General features: G+C 33.9%; 1 non-coding gene across 1 annotated transcript; it reads left to right on the top strand.

The window, feature by feature from the left end:
• Nucleotides 1-18370: 18370 nt before the first annotated feature.
• TRNAS-AGA (transfer RNA serine (anticodon AGA)) lies at nt 18371-18452 on the top strand. Its single transcript has one exon. It is a non-coding gene; the product is annotated as a tRNA-Ser (tRNA).
• The last annotated feature ends 2794 nt before the right edge of the window (nt 18453-21246 follow it).

Raw genomic sequence — 21246 nt, 5'->3', positions numbered from 1 at the left:
ACTAAAAGCTCTTTCTTTAAAGCTCAAAAGAATCTCAATAGTAAGAATTGGAGTAGCATACTTAATAATCTGGCCTTATTTTAGCTCGTGAAATTTTGAAGTAAAAAAGACTATTATATTATCTTATAGTAATAATAGAGGATGAAAATATTATATTGTAAGAACCAAAAGATCTTGGAGCCCAAGCCCACTTAGAGCAGTGAGTTGGACAGTTCAACCATGGCCCAAATCAATAAAATTTGTAAGAGAGGGAAACGAACAACAATAGATGGCTCTGTCGGAGGATGAAAAAATATGAAATAATTATCTATTACAACGAATATATCGTTGCAATAATGGGATGGCATTAATGCCATTTCACGTACTTTGTGCACCCATTATTTACTTCCATTTATTTATTCCTCTTTGTGTTTTTTAATAGCAACACCAAAAAGAAAGGAAAAAGTAAAAAAAAATAAATTAAAAAGTTTTGATATTCATACTTCAGAGTCACACCTTGCCTTGGGCTAAACCTCAACTGCAATTGCAAATGGTTCTGGCAAGTAAGTTATGTTATTTTCTCCAAATCCAACAAACTCTCTTTCAAAGACTTTGTCTTTCTAATTCTTAAACGCGTTCCTACGTCTTCTTTATATAGATAAAGAGCTTCTAACAGACTTCGGGGTTTTTGTTCTTGACTTTGAGGATTGTATCTTCTTTACCTGGTGAGACTCTCTCAATGCTTTAAGGCTGTCCTATAAAGTTAGTAGTAATTGTTATTGAGATGTTTTGTACTTATTTTGAACTTGATGTGGATATTGATGTGGTCATTTGTTGTGTTGAGTTAGTAATAATTGTGTTCAAATTTTGCACTTTATAGTATTGTGGTAGATGATGATTATGTACCACCTATTGGTGACGATGACAATGATGATGAGTCATCTAATTCTGTAATCCATAAGGTACAACAGATGTTCCATAGGGTACAATAGATGATAATAACTTTATTGTTTAATTATTTGTAATGACTTTGTTGTTCAATTATATGTATGTTGTATGTATAGCTGCAGAGTATGATGCTCCTGTTGGAAAGAATGCATGCAAATTTGCTAATCAAATTGGCGTACAAGTGCGAAGTAATTTGTCCAGTTACAACGTGAAAAATTGGAAAAGTATTGATGCTGCTACTAGAGATGTTATGCTTCAAAATATCATAGTAAATTTACATTGATAACGTCTAACTCGTCTTTTTTGTCACTAAGCATATTAAATTCATATACACTTCATTTCACAGGATCAGTTTGAGTTACAAGGAGATTCCAACTTGGTAATGTGGAAGATTATTGAGTTCCAGCTCCAACAAGTTGCATCAGGCTTATAAAAAGCTCATACAATCTCGTGGTGTTGACTATGCAAGAAGGTACCTGCAAAAGAATACCACACTTGAGCAGTGGATTGAACTCATTAATGGGAGATGGACCAATGAGGACTGAACAACACGTGGTATAGCAAGAGGGACCACGTACTACTAGCAATAACTTGATATGAATTATTTTTAAATCTATTGTAATGACAAATATTAACATACCATAGCAATAACTTGATATAAATTATTTTACAATTTATTGCAACGAAAATTATTGAGATAGCATTGCAATAATCTGATATCAATTATTTTACAATCTATTACAATGAAAAATATGAAATAATTATCTATTACAACAAATATATCGTTGCAATAATTTGATCTAAATTATTTGCAATCTATTGCAATAAGATTGTCAAGTAATATATTCTTGTATAGCTCTTTTTGTTAATGGAGTGGCTTTTAGTGAAGTCTTTATGATTTAAAGTGATAATATGATCTACTGTTGTTAAGGTACTATAGCTTTGTTATTATGTTTTCTTTAGTTTTGCAAGTGAATTTAGATGCCAAGGTTGTTTTGTTGTTGGATTTCGCATCACCTGTTCATTTATTTAATTTCATTTTATTTTTAATTTTTAACTTCTACTATACATTTGTGCTTATAATGCATGTTATAAATATTTAACACATGAAAATAGTGGATCAATGCATGGGGCATAATATGCATACTGGATCTAATTTAGTGAAATTTGTATTAGTATTTGCTTGTTTATTATATATAACTTACCCCTAGGAATTTTTTTTTTTTAAATTTTTTCCGGAATAAGTTATTGGCATTTGCTGATTATTATATTATATAATTATATTTGATCTTTTAGGACTGCCATTAGATGACTGGAAGATAATAGAAGACGAAGACAAAGACAAAGATGCAACAATCTTCTTCTGCTTCTTTGCATCTACTCTAGTTCCTAGGTAAGAATACCGCATACTACTAGCAATAACTTGATATGAATTATTTTTAAATCTATCGTAATGACAAATATTAACATACCATAGCAATAACTTGATATAAATTATTTTACAATTTATTGTAATGAAAATTATGGGGACATTTTTGCCTCAAGACCAAGTATTGCACTTTGTAATCTTTGGATTAGTACTAGATTGCTTGGATTGATGCTAGTTAGACTGCTACTTGCAGGGTGGTTGGTTGATGGCTGCTGGTTTGACTGTCTTGTGCCTTGCCGGCTTCTTCTAGGTTGTAACTTTGATGGCCTAATGCCTTGCTGGTTGGTCCCGGGTTGCTAGCTTGATGGCATACTTGTAGCATTTCGTTGCTCTTGGGTTGCTCTTTGGCCATTGCCATTTGTCTTCAAGCAGTAGCAAATACAACTAAGTTAGAACATTAATTTTCCTTTCAAAACATGCAGAATTAAAAAACACTAGTTTTACCTGCATTAGTCTATGTCTCCTTTGGTTTTGGGCACTAGGCAGTGAAGAATTACCTCCAACCTCACCCTTACAGCTTCTTTTGTTGTGGCCTATCTTCCCACAGGACTTGCACCTCTTGGCAATACCCAAGCTCTTGTAGTGACCCCTCCTTGGTTCATTGGGTTCTAAGATTCTCTTCTTCTTGGGCCTGCCTAGTGGCCTTTCTATATTGGAGGTTGCACAGGGGGGAGACCAGTTGAGATCCACATATTGGCACCATTGAGTGGATCAATGGTGTGCTCATAACATGCTTTGTATGTGCTGGTGTGGTAGCAACCATTAGTGTATTTCTCAGCTTGCTTTTTGTTGAAAGATATGCATGAAATTGCATGGTAGCATGGGATACCAGTGATATCCCATTTCCTACAGCTGCACACCCCCTTAGCCAGGTCTACAATGAAGCTCTGCAGTCCACTCTTCACCTCAAATTTGGTGTCAAAAGCTTAATAGGCTAACCACCTACCACTGCCCACCTTTTTCCTATGTAGCCTTTTACAGATTTTAAGGCAGAGCTCAGATTTCACCCTCATAATACTGTTTCTGTTTTGCTGGAATCTGCTCATTAGGTATAACCTTATGTCCTCAAGCTGCAAACAAGAAAAACCCACAAGTCAGTGCATGCAACAAGGTATACAGCTAACCAAACTATGCAAATTCCACCTACCAAAATCCAAAATATACATACCATGCTAATGATGGGTTTCCCCCTGAATTTCAATATCCTGCTATTGAAAATCTCACACATGTTGTTGATGACAGTGTCACTCAATGCATCAGTTCTGAACATGTCTAGCGCATATTGTTGTGGTATGTCCTTTCAACCAATTATGTGCATCCTCATCAATGTCCTTCATCTCATTCATTATCCTTTCAAATTCTTATGCATATGTGGCTTTAGCTACTTTTCAAAACAACTCCCTAATCATTATGCCAGGATGCTACTTCCTCAGATTGTTGTACAAGTGTCTACAACAAATTCTATGCTCATACTATGGCCATTTGTCTACAAATGTCTGCACCAACCCCTGCTAAGAAAATCAACAATGTTTAGCATATATACATATTTCACTACTTTTTCAATGTAGTTAAGTTAAAAAATGAGTATGTTCTATAATGATACCTTTTGGTGATCTGATATGAATGTCCACCTTTCTCATCACCAAGGTCTGCTAGTAGCAAATTTATAAACTAAATCCATGAGTTCTTGGTTTCTACTTCCACCATTGCAACTACTAGAAGGAAATATTTTTCATTGGGGTCTCTGGCAATTGCAACCATCAGTTGGCCCCCTATCTTGGTCTTTAGGTGACAAGCATCCAACCCAATTATTGGCCTACAACCTACCCTGAACCTCTGCTTACACTCAAACCAGCATATGTAAAGTCTCTCAAAATAAGGTAGACCAGCCTGTAAGTCCATCTCAGCTACTAACTTACTTTCATTGAATGTGTGTGTCTTCATTAGAACTGTACTGCCAGGGCTAGACCTCCTCAGTTTTGCACAGTAATCCCACAATTGATTGTACTGCTCTACATAGGACCCATCAACAAACTCCTGGGCCTTTTCCCTAGCCCTACTGGCTTTTCTTGCACTAATATTTACAACATACTTCTTATGCACAACCTCTTGAATGTCCCTTAGTTTAATATTAGGTTGTCTCCTCACCTTCTTCATCAACTTCTTTGTAATGAAGTTGGCAGAACACCTAGGGTTTTTGTAACTCCTAGTGCATGTGTGCTCCATGTTCAGAGTCTCTAGCTGCCAACTCATCTCCGTTGGCAACTTTGCAAGGTAAGATGTAAATTAACAAGGAGGTTGGCATTTGGCTCTAACCCTAACTTTGTCATTCTTCACAAACTTCACGCCCCATCCACCTTTCACTGCATACTCAGTAATGGCCGCCTTGAACTCTTTAGTTGAGGTAAATAACATGTGCTTCTCAAATACCAAGTCATCAGGATTGGACACAGGTTTAAACACATGAAATGTCTTCCTCCTTCTTTTGACATTGTCCACAACTGTTTCATTGACAGTAGCATCACTTTCACTGTCATAAATTCCATCACCCTGAAAGCCATCATCAGATGATGACTCACTTAGGCTCAACAGCTCCTTAGTAGTGTAGTTAGAGTTCATTACCCCATCCCCTATTTGTTCACACATGTGCATCAGCTCCTCACTGTCACTGGTTGCACTATCTTCACACATATATGTGTAGTTGGTGTTCATTGATCTTGCCTCTTCTACATCACTGTCCTCAGAACTGTCATTACTGTTAGTGGTGATAGCCCCATCTTGTTATGGTTCCTCTACAATTGGTTCCTTCTCTGGTCTCTTGCACTAAAGTATTTCCACTTCATCATCATTATCATCATTCCTATCACCTACATTCCTTGCACCATCACTACCAAACTCATCACCATCCCTATTATCATTCCTACCACCATTCCTACCACTACCACTGCCACCAGCACTGCTACCATCCCAGTGAGCATCACCACCATCCCAATGAGCAAAAAATTCACCCCAGTGATCATTACCATCATCCGAGTCATCATCATCCTCAAAATTATCACCACTACTGGCATAATAGCCCTATCCATTATAATAACCATCACAAGAAAATTCAAGCTCACTAGAGCTGCAACTCTCAAAATCACTAACAACAAAAGGGTCATCATGATCAGGCCCTACAACAATATCTACAAGCACACCATTACCATCATTAATAAGTATAGGTTCATAAACTGGGTGCTCTACATAGACATGAATCTGTCCATGACCCCTCACCAACTTAGTCATTACTATTGCATCGTGATCATCCTTAATTAGTTGGAACACCCCATTCTCCTCATTATCCTCAGGGCTTCTGTACCATAGCCTACTCACATGTGTATACCCAAACTCTCTACAGATGGACTCAATTTCTACCTTAGACCACTTGTCAGGATCACAATCATCTACTACCCCCACCTCACCCCCTACATACTTCTGAGGATTTACATCAAAATACCCACCATGATGCACATGCAAAGTAAAGAGCTCGTCCATTTTGCATGCATGAGATATATAGTCAACATTATTTAAATAATCAACTACTCAAAAAACTAAACCAAATAGTCAACGTTATTTAATTAAACCACTAAAGGCCACATCTTAAAACTACATATTAATGCAAACAGAGGGAACACATGGACCACCTTGCTTTCTTAATGCAAATAGTGATAAAGTCATAAACAACCAATTAAATAGTGGTCCCTACGCATATTGAGTGTGTGAAAAAAGTTAGAGAGAGACATATATAATGTGCAAAAGATATAGAGAGAGACAGAGTGACGGAGATACATGCATAGAAAGAAAGAGATAAAGTGGATAGATCTACCTTTTCGAGCTTCAACCCACTGCTACAATCTTGAAACTGCTACAAATTTTGGATTGAAGCTAAAACCTTGTAGTGCTACAATCTTGAAACTGCTATAGAGAAATTGATTTTTCTAGGGATTTTGTCATTTGAATTTGGTGTCTGTTCATGTCGTATTGGGTTTGATTAAGAGATTTCAGGGATTGGGCTAAGGAAGACGATAAGAGGATTTTAGGGTTTTCTGTGAAATTTGGGGATTTTAATATGTGATGACTGAGGTAGTTGGAAAGCTGGGGTCAGGTGGGGTCATGTGGGAAGTCTGGGAGGATTGGGAGCATGAGAAGCTGATGTGGAAGCTAAGGTATCCCTCACGTGAGGGGCATGTGCATTTTAGGGTGAGTGGGCTTGCCACATAAGTTTATATATTATTATTTTAATAGGTGGGCTTGACACATGGATATCCGTCTGCCACGTAGTAGGGTTCCATCTGTTGGTTGACGGGAATGATGATTTTAAAAATGATTTTCAAATTTTGGGGATGAAATTTGCAAAGAAATCAATTTTGGGACCAAAATGAGAATTGACCCAAAATATAGGGACGAAAAGTGTATTTTCACCTTTATTAAATTCCAATAAACAGAATCGGGGAAGAAAAAAAGCATCAGGGGCTTACCTCCTTTTTTTTTCAAATGACACACCTTCCTAGTTTGTGATCCATACTGTAGAAACACCCAAAGAACCACTTAAATGCCATTATAAAGTGTTACAAAATATTGTTTTATTTATTTATTTATTAAGCGAGGATTTACTTTAGTCAAGTAGTGAAACTGTGAAGGAATAAAGTAATATTGTGACATTATTAAACTGCTCTTATATGAGTTGTTAAGAAAAGATTATTTGTCCATAGAAGCGGGAAGAGTGATAATTTTCCCGTTACGGAGAATGTTAACTAGGAAGTACAAATATATATATATGCTCTGAAAAATAAAATTTAAATATTTTTGACAATCAAAAAAGGGGGAAAAAAGGACAATCTATAAGGCCCTTAAAGCCCAGTCTTGATTTATTTCATCAAGGCCTGCATTGGGTTTCAATTTGGGCATCATATGAAGGACATAAGCATAAAACCAATATTCTTATATGCCTATTTTTATATACCCATAATATAGTAATTCAGAATAAGGCAGCAAAGCACAACTAAATCAAGTTTACAACATAATTCTAACAGTGAAAATCATACCAGAAATTTATTAGAGGGGTGGATACTTTGTTCATCCAAATAAGGGAGATCTAGCTTGAAGGAATAAAATCTTCTCCATTCTTTTTGGTAGGATGATCCTTCCTCTAAATGAAACTAGTATGTAGCCTCGTGCATATATACAGGTACAATTAAAAAAATTACAATTATATGATTCAAATTAAACTCTTTTTTAGATGAAGTTCAAATTATACACATGGTATTAGCTAATTATACTTTTTTTAAATCATACATTTCTAAAATATGTAATGGTTTCTCATTATATATATATATGTGCATACCCAACCTCTTCTTAACGGACTGGGCCTAGGGTTGGGCTCACAACTTACTTGTAGAGTGGGCCTAGTGTTTCCTACTAAGGGCAGTTTCTCTCCAAGTGATACTATGACACCCCTTAGCCTTAGTGAATACCCTTACTTTCATCTTTGTGTTGCTCTCCCCCTTGGTATTGCTAGCTCTCTCTTTCTCTCCCTATTTTCTCTTCTGAATTGCCAACCACTTCTTCTCATTCCATTCTCCTATTATATCTTGAAGTGGGTGGAGGCGTTATGATTACTTTCTGATCTCACTCATGTGGGTGGGGTCCAATCTAATTATTCCTAATGAGAATATGCTCTGTTGGGAACAGTGGTAATGGCATCAGAATTGGTTCCAGCCTCCAAAAGACTGCTCGGCAGCGATATTCCCCAAGGCAATATCAAGCAGCCGAGAACACAGGCCATCCTGAGCAAGCACATTCCCGATCAAGTTAAAATTGATCGGCAGGGGCTTGCCTTTGATACGTTTAAGACAACATGGACTCATTATGGTACTTGAGCTCAGCTTGGGCCTTAAAATGCATCTGGCCCAAGACCAAAGGTCCAATAGGAACGTGATCATGTGTTGTACCATAAGGCCTAGGCCCAAGCGTACAATATATATATATATATATAATTTAGAATTTAACTGGTTTTATATTTTTCGGTATATGCACCCAATAATTCACTTGCCACAAAAATTAAAAAATTAAATGGATATGTTGCGAAAAATTGGATTTCAATTGAAATCCAATTTTGAATCTAATTAGATTCAAACTCTTATTTTTACACTCAATTAATCAATTGACACTAAATTAAAAATTAAATAGAACACGTAACACATAATTAAAATCCAATTAAAATCTAATTGGATTTACTCTAATTTTTAGCTATTAATATATATATATATATATAAAGAGAGAGTTTATGTTACCCTTAAAATTAAATTTTATTTTGTATATTATAATGCACATGGAATTGGTGTCTCTCTATACTAGAATAGATCAAACAGACAAAAAGCTGTGTGAGAGATGAAGAAATAAGATCAATCACTTTTTTTTTTTGGGTTTGTGCCTTTCAAAAAACGTTTGGCACCAGAGAAAGTATGTCTATCTTCTTATAATGCGTTTATCTCATTGTTGAGAAAAAGGAGATAAGATGCTCTCCTTCTCTCAATAACATTTACTTTTTCTAAAACTTCTTTTTCTGCTCTTTCCTTTCCTATCCTTTCCTTTCTTTCTAGTTGTTGATCTTCTTTTACCTCTACTTTGTTTTAATCCACATTTATCGTCTTCGCTTATATATAGAAAAGGAGATTAAAATTAAATACTACTTTATTAATATTATCAGCGTAGAACAATAATAATAATATCTATTAATAATAATCATTTTTAATAAATACAATTGTAGGGTCTGTCTTTGTAGCCCAAATCTAAAAGATATGGGTTAAAGGCCTAACGAACTCAGGACAATGAATTTGTAGAAAGTGGGCAAAAGAGCTGGGCTGGTTATGAAGTAAACAATGGTTGGCTAGGTTACTTGTAGTGATGATAACATGAAATAATACTTAAACAATTCCATGAATGAATGTCCGAAGAAATGTTTTATTAAGTGAACAGTGATTACAACATTCAGAGTTACAGTAAAGCTTCTCTTTTTTTCTCTCTCGTCTCCTCTTATCAGGGACTCTTCTTCTTTATATAGCATCCTTTCTCATCATCTCCATCGTCCACCTGTTCTTCATCCGCGTATCTACTTGAGTGCATGTCACGTCATGTGCTTACTTTAGTTCTTTGTGAGTGGCGGTAACTGAGGTTACACTGTTCAGGGGTCTTCTCCACATAAATGCGGCCAGAAAAGCTATTGCAGTGCATTAAATACGGTGGTTGCAGCTTTTCCTTTAGATATCTCATCGTTCTGATCATCTCCAGACCTACCCAGAACTTATCATCATCATTGGGATCGCTAGGAAGATTATACGGACCTTCCACATGTTTGTTTGATCAAGGCTATTTGTGGCCGAGGAGTGAGACATCTTCGGACCAGTAGTGACCTCTTCGGACGATACTCCCCCTCTACTTCTGGGCTTCCTGCCTTCAGATGGGCCGTCCTCACCCAACTATTGCTCTTCGGAAATATAATACTTCTTAATCCGGTACTCCAAGCTCGTTAAGTAGCTCTGAGTTTTTACCCCCCACAACAATTTTCCACCTGTAAAAGATCATATACTAGAGGAATCAAATAAATATGTCATGTGCCAGCCATTATTCTTTTCTGTTGTTGGATATTGTTGATTTTCTAAGAGATAAGATATGAACAACAAAGATGACCAGATAAAGTAGACCATGAATAGAAACAGTTTATTAATGCAACATAAAGAAATAGACCGAGGTGGGTTCTAGTTAGCTCTACTGATAAAGTCTCTGATGGTTGTACAAGAGATCTGTGGTTTAATCCCCACCTACACCAAAAACTGATCGGTGTCTTAGTCTGATGATAAAGAGCTATCATCAGAAGCGGACGCCATAGGTTAAAACTTTCTAAAAAAAAAAAAAAAAAAAAGACCGAGCGGATAATGTATAGACACGCACAAAGGTAGATAAACACGTAAAGGTACATAAAGATGTCTTCATAGCATCACTATCAAGTTTACTCCACATATGCCAACAAGAGAGAAGAAAATCATAGTCTACAAGGCTTCGGTTAGAAACTAAAATCAAGAAAATCAGCAAGTTTCATTTCAAAAAAACCAACATTAGAGACTTAATACCTATTATAAACTTTTTTATAATTATCAGCAATAATCAGTCACAAAGTTATCTAGGGCTCTAATCAAGCCCAGTGATTAAACAAGCCCAACCCTTACTAACAAAGCATAAATATGTGCTTTTCTAAATTTTACCAAGTTGCTAAAATACCCTTTACTGAGTAAAAATAGAAAACTAAAATTTCTAAATCTCAGAATTATCGATAACTAATGACATCCTCCTTGTTGCTCCTGCATCAAACCCATTACTTGAAATGCTTCCCATGATAGGATGTCATAAACATTTATCCAACTAGCTTATACTTAGTTTAGTTGATAAAAACATCCCGATATAAAAACAAAAGAATAATTGCAAAAGTACAACTTTTGGCCCTTAAAGTTTAGGGTTGTTTTCATATTGGTCCTTCAAATTTCAAAATTTTCATCCTTCATGTTTGATTCATGTTCATGTTGGCCTTTTAAGTTTCCAAATTTTCATTTTGGCCTTGATGATTCATCCAGTTCTCTGCTTTGGCCCTTTACGTTTCAAAATTTTCATTTCCATGAAATGCAAAAATGAATGGTCAAAATAAATGTCAAGAGCCAAACAGAAAACCAAGTCAAAAGGGCCAAAATGAAAACTATCCCAAACTTTAAGGGCAAAAAGTGTATTTTAGTCAATACAAATTTAGAGCACCTTCATATATCTAATTATTTATATGCTTTTGGAAGTAAACTTGTACAAACCATATCAATAATGACAACATTTAGATTGTGTTTCCCGTGCAAAGAGTTACATCAACAAGCTCTTACAAGCTGCATTCCAAAATTGCAGGAAACTGGGGAGAAAAACAAAGTATCCCATTTTAAGAAAACTCACATTGCATACACGACAAATGGCGAAGGAAGTTTCCAAGCAATTCAATAAATTAATCAGCATATCCCAAGGTAGTCTCTTAGCCATTTCAACAGAAACTTTTCCAATAGAGTCAAAATTATAATCTAACAAGGAATGGGCAATCACAAGCCTGACGAAGGTGCAAATTAAAGCATCAATAGAAGATTTGCATAATTTTGATTCACTGTCCTAGCAGCAACATATGCTTGCAAATACAAACTCATAATTCCAAGCTACATGCAAATTCGACATACAGTATCACATAAACCATAATTTAGTCTTTACACAATCAAATGCAAACATTAGGTCTTGAAGTTTTAAAAACACCACAATGTCAATGTCACCCTTACTCGTAACCAAAAATGTCTGCAATTGCTTTCTAAAAAAAAAAAAAGAAGGTAAAAGCAACTAATTCACACATATGTTAATATTTGACCTTATTAGTTATACTAGTTCTGTTTATGGTGCCTGGTAGTGAAGAGTTCCCTTCCATCTCACTTTGTAACTTCTTTTATTATGACCTAATTTACCACAGGCACTACACTGCTTGGAGATACCAAGTTTATAACTTTTTGGTTCATTAGGTTCCCTTGCTCTTTTCTTCTTAGACCTACCATGTGGTCTTCTTTTGATGGGAGGCTATATAGGTTGGACACCATTGAGTCTCCACATATTTTGCCCATTAATAGGTGCTATGATTGGCTCGTAGCAAGCATTGTATGTAGAGACTTGGGAAACACTTATTAACACACTGCTCAGTATCTTGTTTGTTGAAAACAATGCATGCAATTGCATGAGAACAGGATATGCCAGTTATATCCCACTTCCTATAACTGCAATGTGATACAACTAAGTACATAGTGAAGCTTTACAGACCATTTTTTATTTCAAACTTTGTCTGTCTTGCCCAACAAGGAAGCCACCTACTGCATGCCATCTTTTCTTTATGCAACCTCTTCATAACTTTGGGTCATATCTCTAATTCAACTTTCATAATCTTCTCTCTATTTTCTTGAAACCTAGTCATTAGATATAACTTGATGCACTCAAGCTCCAATCACATACAAAAACAATCAAATAATGAATTGAATTCACCTAAACAATTGAACCTAACTAAAAGTAGGTAAATAAAAAGATTCATATCATGATAATTATAAGGTTAGATTCGAATTTCAATATTCTGTTGTTAAAACTCTCACACATATTGTTCAGTATTGTATTAGTTAAACCATCCCCCTTAACATGTCTCTGGCCCATATTGTTGCTGAATGAACTTACAACCAATTGTGTGCATCAACATCAATTTCTTAAAGTTCATCCATCACCCTATCATATTCTTCTTTATATGTTGCATTGGCTGCTCTCCAAAACATATCTCTAATAAGAACATTAGGGTTATTCTTCCTGAAGTTATTGTAGAGATGTCTGCAGAAAATCATATGCTCATATTGTGGCTAATTATCAATGAGGTAGAAGTAGAACCATGATTGAGGTATAGTTGGTCAAATTTTTTTAATAGCAATGCAAATTTTTTTTTATTAGTTGTTGATCCATGGCAGCTAGTTCTCGCTGAAGTATTTATGAATTATGATCATAATCATGTGTTTGTTTTTCCAAGGGATCGTTGTAAGTTGAAAGTGACAGTTTTTTTTTTTTTTTTTGGATTAATTTACAACTATTCACAGGTACCAGAGTACGTGTAAGATATTATAGATTCATCTTGAATTATGATATGGCTAGAAAATTTTATAGTATTATTTAAAGATATGTTCTTTTTATCCATTTGAAAACACTTTGATGGTGAGTTTAATGGACTTAAAGGACATGTCGTAAACTTGAAAGTCTCAAGTTTCATTCATCACACTATTGATCAATGGAGTCTTTAGAGTGTCTTATGGATAGGGAATGGACTAATCTCGCTAAAAATTGAGACTAATTCCTTATATATATATATATATATATTTGTTTCAATAATATTTTTGCCAATAGCCTTATAGCTCAATTGTTATGGTGTTATCTATATTTCCAACATAATTAGATATATCTAGAGTTTAAATCCTCCCACCTCCAACTATTAAATTATCATTAAAAAAATAATAATAATACACCACCCACAACTATCAAATTATTTATGAATAATAATATTTATATGAGTGGATTAGCATGTTACTTGCAATATGGGGCCCAGCTAGCATTGGGCCAGAATAATACAACCTTCTCAATGGTCTACCTTCCTGAGTAAAGCGCCAACGGCCTGGGTTATTGGGCTAAGCAACAGAGATTGCCCTCTGCTTGCCTAATCCCTTTTCAACCATTGTTGCCTAAACTCAAAAATAAGACTTAAAACTTCCACTTAACATAGTTTTTTTTTTTTTCCCCTATGAATGAACTTCACTGACATAGTTACACTTGACAAGAGGAGGAATATAACATTACCACCACGCACTAGACCAACAGTGGCACTTGTTCTCTTGTTTATGCATCACTAAATGCTAGTTTGGATAGACTTAATTACTTAAATTTTTGGTAGCTTATTGGTTTATTTGTTTAAAGTCTTTAGCGAGGTAGAAAATTGTTGTAACTAAAAGGTATATAAATATATTTTTTGTTGCATTGGTCAATACACTATGTGTTGGAGAATCTAATAAATATGGATAATGGAAGCATATCTAAGTTTTGTCCTAAACCAAATATGCTAATACTTGCAGCTTTCTTTGAGTTATATAATCTATATCACTTTCAGCAAATAAGTGGACGTGCACCAATATGTGTTTCTAGATATGAGGCGCACTCAACTCAACACCAGTTAAAGCCCAAAAAGCACATCAAAAATTGATATTTTAATTTATTACTTGATTAACAAATGAGACTAGAAGATAGTGGCACACACTGCTGAGTGCTAAACAAGAGGCAAATCAGCTTATGGTTTGTGACATGCTTAATTATTTGACGCGCACTCAAACCCCTTCAATTCCTAGTCAAACACAGCCACTCAAGGGCCAACTTTGACACTATTAGTATGAGAAGCTATTTTTACGCTCTGCCAGTTATTCGACATTAAAAAAAAAGTAAGCTTACAAGGAAGCAAGTTTTTTCTTTGCCAATACCATTATGCACCAATGAATTAAAAAGGGTGATGCTACATTTAGTACAAATTTGGTGTGTCAACTTTTAATTACAAGACAAAAAACTAATTCAGAAATTTAATTATTATGTTGTTGATTTGAAATTAACATCAATTTTATTCATTGTTATGTTAATTTGTAAACATTTTGTGGTAAAATTGATAGCAAATTTAACAAGGAAAAGAACCCCACATCTTGAAATGGTGTCACCTTTGGCCATTTAATATGAAAATTCAAACTTCATTTATACATATTGCACTAAGTAGGTTAGGTTGCTGATGCCTCTCCAGTTACTTGATGTAAGCAACGCACCTCACTACTTTTATTGTGTAATCAACTTTAACTATTTATTGTGATGTGCATTGGACGATCAGACCTAAAGTCATGGAGCTTCTTTTGTTTGGTTTTGGTGTATTGTTGTTTCTAGTAATGTTCTGTTGATAGCCTTTTAGGGTCTTCAGTCAATTGCATTGTAAGTTACTCAATCCTCTTACAAAGTATGTGTTCAATATTAATTTTTTTGAGAGAATAGGCAAAGTTCAACCAGCAAAAAGCTTACAACCTTTTCAACTAACTAGCAAACCCAATTCCAAAAAAAAAAAAAAAAAAAAGAAAAAAAAAAGAAAGAAATTTTCAACTAACTAGCAAACCCAATTCCAAAAAAAAAAAAAAAAAAAAGAAAAAAAAAAGAAAGAAAGAAAAGGAAATACAGATATTCCAAATGGTATAATGAAAGATATTCCTAATAGATTTGGGTACTTTGTTCATTGTATCTAATCAGTATCTAATCAGAATCTAACAGGAGCTATGATTGATTGGACCAAAACCTCTTGACTTTTTACACCACTTTTTTGAACTCAAACATTATTGGTCTAGCCAGAGTAAGTACATGGTTGCAGCCTAACATTAAGACTCTTAACCTTCAAAGAGCTTACTGCCTGATTAAACTTATCATTCAATCATTTACATCTCTCTTGATCAAACATGTGCTGAAAACAATCTTCTATACTGGGTTGGTAAAGAAGCATTCAAAGAAAATATGGTTGCAACTCTCAAGCTAACTTCTGCAGTAAGTACATAATACAATTTTCCATGTGCTAGAATTTATTGTCAAGTCAAAATAAAAGAATGCTGAGAAATAGCTATGCTAAACCAGACTAGATTCTATCAGTTACTTGAGGCAACTTTCTTTGCGTTACATCTCACGTCTTGGAAAAAGTGAAACTACTGGTTTTGGGAGGAAACTAGACAATTGCATAATGCAAAGTTAGAGATCCTACTTTGAATTTCTACCAGATCATTTTATCTAGCTGGAGGCCATACCCACATCTCTCTTTTATCACACACTAGATACCATCAATCTGTCCAAACTTTAGCTTGTACTTTAGCTTGCAGTGAACTTGCTGAATCATACAAGACTCTAGAGCCATATTTCGAATATAGTGGTCCAGCAGGGTGCCATTGATCATGCTAGAGATAAATTGAATTCCCTTTCCTTACTTTAGACTGTCAATAAAAGTTGAGCAATGCTATTTAGCTGAAAAATATTCTTTCAAGTTTCAACCCCATCTACTATGCAGTAGAATAAGTTTAAACCCAAAATGTACTTGATCATTGCTACTACTCATTTCATAGCTGACTATTGGTAACTCCAACTAACATGTACCTAATTCCTATAGTTACCAAGGAAGATAAAATTAATAACACAACAGCCGATTTTTGTCCTTTTTTAAGTTTTTCAATTGTCCTTGTTTAGATAAATTCTATTACTTAGGGGACTCGTATATAATTTTTGTTCATTTATTGAGTTTTTAAAAATATTTTACCTTGTTGAGGTTAAGATTTTTAGTGATCCTGATATATAGTGTTTAGATTCATTCTGCAGTCTGTTATCACTAAAGTTTTAGTCAATATATTATCTTTTCAGTGACAAATTTCAAAAATTAGGCACGTAATTAGGCTTTAGTCATTGCAATCTTTAACAAAGTTCAAATTTGAAATGAAAACAGAATGTAATGGTAATATATTCTTGTGCAGACCATGAAAAGAATAACACCCTTGGTCCCTAACAATGTGACATTCTCCTTTAACAATGTAAAGCAAAGTTAGCAATGTGACATTAGCATCTTTAACTATGTGACATTTTCCATTAACAATGTAAAAAGCAAAGCTATGCAATTACACACGTCATGGCTTCAAATTGTTGGAGCTTAGCAAAAGCATGTGTCAAATGTTCCTCATCTCCACAAATTATTTTTTTTTTTTTCTACCAGAAAAAGGATCTTTAACATATTCATCGACTTTTTGAAATATGGTTGACATTCACAGGACCACATTTCTTACACCATCATTCATCGCTTTGTCATCCCAATAGCATATTTTCTTTGTGGTTCAAAAGGACTCCGTAGAAAAAGGAAACCTGTAATTGCTTTAAGACCATTAATATCACCTTGCTGAAAGAATGTTGGACAGTGGCTTATTATCTTCTAAAAGTAAAGACAAAGACAATACCTTTTACCATTATGTTGCGCTTACTTTTCATGCAGATTCTTGCTTTAATATACAAATTTTAAATAGAATACTCACTTGAGTCTAGAAGATAATTTCGAGCACCTTTTCTGTTCAGAGAGATATGCTTGCTTGGATAACTATGATTTGCTTTTACCAAAAAGATAGAAAATTAATCAGTAGCTAAAACCATCATTATAAGAGACATATTGCATGTTTATGCTGTGACAATTAACCACTCACTTACATGCCTCATGTCATAGAATTCCAAGCCTCCTTGAATTCATTTTTTTGGTCCTTGAAATTTTCACATACTGACAAAAGTTTAATCATTATCCTCTTTTGCCTGATTTGTTGTTATTTCAGAATTATTGATAATTTTGCAATAAGAATAAAATACATTTTAGAGGGTTGATTCCTAAGCACGTTTAGAGGGTATTCCCACAGCAATCAACTGTTCTTTGTGTTGTCTCTCTGAAGATGCAACTATTTGACATAAATCCTCTGAAATTTAAAGACAGCAGTATATTTCCACAAAGTTTAGAATAAAAACAAAGAGATACCCTCCGTGATAATTTATTATATATGAGTTTCAACGACTATGAAGTATGAACTATTTGTAATTATATGTTAATAGGAAATAGCTTCTTTTTATTGGTGGGACGGATAATGTGATTTTCCCCCATTATATTAAGAACAATTGCATCACTCGTCCTTGATCTTTTTAAAAAATGGGGAAAATTGCATTCATAATTATTTTTGAATCAAAACAATCATAATGATATGTTATTCTGTAGTATATGGTGAGACATTTAAAATCTTGTGATTAGCATATTTTTTTATAAAAAATGAAAATAAAAATAAAAAAACCCTCAAGTCTGCTAGTTTTCTATTTTCTTTTTTAAATTCTTTTATCAATTTTCTTTTGATGAAGTTCTTAGATGATCAAAGACAAGATGCACATTTCCTACTTTCAGAACTGCAATTGGCCAAGCATGTTAGAGATCCAAATCTTGTCTATTTCCCATTAGATTTGGCACTTTATCATGTAACTTTATTATTTATAATTAATCGGCTCCAGTGATAGTCGTATAATGATTTTTCTTGACCGACCTTTTTTTTTTTTTTTTTTTTATGTAATTCTCATTGGATTTATAAATATTATAATCTCTTCTTTATAGAAAGTGTGTTCCTCCAATGGAATGTCACTATTGTGCCTCCACTGCACTTTACTTTGAGATATACACTTGGTGGGTCCTTTACTGCTCCAATGATAGTGGTCACCAGTTCTATAATTTTTATTATCTATTCCATGTTGGTTACAAACTGGAACATCAAGGTGGGCGTGCCGGAGTGGTTATCGGGCATGACTAGAAATCATGTGGGCTTTGCCCGCGCAGGTTCGAATCCTGCCGCCCACGAATATTTTTGCTAATTTTTATTTAATTAATTAAAAGCATTGTTTAGTTCCAAGACTGTACCCAATGTTTCTTTCTTTTCTAGTGCTCATTTCTTCTTTTAATTTTATACTTTTTGCTAATTCATTTGTAGTTAAAAGTTAAAACATAGCTTAGCTTCGAGACAGTTTTCCAACCTACTGTTATTTTATTTTATTTTTTTTGTTGTCATTTTTTTTTAGTTGTCCTCATTTATCTTTTCCATAAACATGTGATGTACTCATTCAATTGTGTAGTATCAATTAAAAATTTATATTTTTTTCCTTTATATATATATATATATATTTTTCTCAATTGGATTACATAGCTCTACTTCAAAGATTTAAGGTGTTTCAGAGTTTAATTTTGTATTATATATTTTCTATGCTACCACGTTGTGACATTAGATAATTCCATTAAAATTTTAATGGAGGATATCTAAAGATAAATTGAGTTGGTTTTGAAATTTAATATCTAAATTGATGCAATCAATAGTTGAATGATTGGATTGAAATTCGACCATTCAACCAAAAAAAAAAATTAATAATAATTTGTCCAACATGTTTAAATGGCCAAATTAGTAAATTTAATATTCATTTTTTATCTTCTTCTTTTTTTTTTTCTTTTTTTCTTTTTTGCCTATCAAAACAGAAAAAGTAAATTTCCAAGACCAATGATTGTGTTCTTCTACCTAAAAAGTAAGAAAAAGAAATAAAGAAGAGTTTCCATCAATGGATTCGAATCCAAAAGTTTTTTTCTTTATACATTTTCTTCTTTCTTCTTCTTCTTCTTCTTCTTCTTCTTCTCTCTCTCTCTCTCTCTCTCTCTCTCTCTCTCTCTCTCTCTCTCTCTCTCTCTCTTCTCTCTCTTCTCTCTCTCTCTCTCTCTCTCTCTCTCTCCTCTCTCTCTCTCTCTCTCTCAATTGTAGATTCCTACAAGTTGCTACTTGTAGTGTTACTTGACGTTGACTAGCCTGAAGCCCTGAAGGCCCTGGTCTATAAGCCTCCTATCAGATTCCGACCTCTCAATTGGGATAGCTTAAGATCTAATTTAGTTATAGATTGAACAAGTCTGAATTTCTAAGAAAAATGAATTGGATGGTTAACTCTCATTTAATTAAATAAAAATTTCAAGACTTCTCCTACTTCCTATTTCCAAATGATATCCACTAGAAGGTGCTCTGTGACATAAATAATTGATATGAATTCTTTGTTCTTATATAAGACTTGAGTCTTATACTTCATAATTGATTAATGCTAAATCAAAGAAGTCATCTTCTATTGCATATGTCACCAACAGACTAAGACCAATCATGCTTGTATTTCACATGGATTTTCCACATTGGTCCAAACCCATAATATGCATGGCAATAATTATACACAAGCACAAATTGGCAGCAACCACAATCTAATTTTGCGGTTGGTACTAAACTACTATAGACAATGGCCCATTTTAGAAGAGCAATGTGTGCAAACATAAAAAATTTCCCAATAGTTAAATTAGCAAGTTTGGTTCTTATTTAAACCCACCATTGATATTATTATTTTTACCTATCAAGTAACAATCTATAAACTTTCTCATTTTAGAAAGTTGAGTGGCTTGAATCAAATAAATGATGACAAGCATCTTTTTTTCATTGAAAAAAAAAAATCATCTATATATGTTCTTTCTCCTTCACTTTCACTTTTATGTCTCCCATGACATTCCATTCTAAAACAAATGATGGTTTTCCTTCCCAATATTTGCTCCTGTCTCTTCTCTTCATTCTTAAATTATAAGTAAGGAAAAGAAAAAGAAAAAGAATAGAAAAAAAAATTTCACATTGTAAGAGAATCTTTTTTTGATGAAAACATTGTAAGAGAATCTTAATGGAACTCTTGCTAGGAAAAGTATATGATACCTTTAAGGCTATGACAATTGAAAGGCACACTTATCTTGTTGAATCATTAACCTTAAGTATAAATGAAGTATGAGGCTATCAAATGTATATATATATCGAATATTTAAAAAAAAAAAAAAAAAAAAAAAAAAAAACCTTATTTCACTTTTAATGTTCCACTTTATATTTTGTAAATTGTATTATTTTATTTCTGTAAATTGTATTATGTTATCAAAATTCCATATGTTTGGATACTTTACAATGGAAAAAAACAAAGAAGAAGAAAAAGATGTGTTACAACTTGACAGACTATGATTAATAGAACTAAAAAATAGTTCAACACTCAATATAGAACAAATGATTTTTATATTCAAGTTAAATGAGTCGATTGGGTGGAATTCAGCATATTGTTGTGCATTGAGCATATTAGGGCATATATATATATATATATATAGGTCAGCTAACTCACAAATATTTCAATGATAAAGACAAACAAAGTATGCTGATGCCTAAAGGATTGGGAAATAGAAACCAAAATTTTAAAATTGCTGAGGACAGAGAGTTGTGACATGTACTCTCAACTCAATACTACTCCACATATATTAAAATGGTTACCGCCATAGCCATGGTACCTCTGCACCGAATAAGCAAATTCTTATCTTCGCAAACTCATAGCCAACATAGCACTATGGAGGTGGTATATTTTTCATGAATCTGACACAATAGTTTTCAATATTGCTAATATGGTATGTTGTGATCAGAATAATATCATTTTTGCGTGTCTATCATAAACGCTACTTTTATTATTATGCATCAGTTATAACAGCTCATGCCAAATGTGAAAAAGTTTGTATCTGAGGGTTTGAGTAAGGAGATAGGTCATGCATTTATTGTGACATA

Source organism: Quercus suber, unplaced genomic scaffold, assembly GCF_002906115.3.
Source record: "Quercus suber isolate HL8 unplaced genomic scaffold, Cork oak 2.0 scaffold_116, whole genome shotgun sequence".
NCBI lineage: Eukaryota > Viridiplantae > Streptophyta > Magnoliopsida > Fagales > Fagaceae > Quercus > Quercus suber.
The sequence above is the reverse complement of the archived record's forward strand: the minus strand, read 5'-3'. Positions and strand labels throughout refer to the sequence as shown.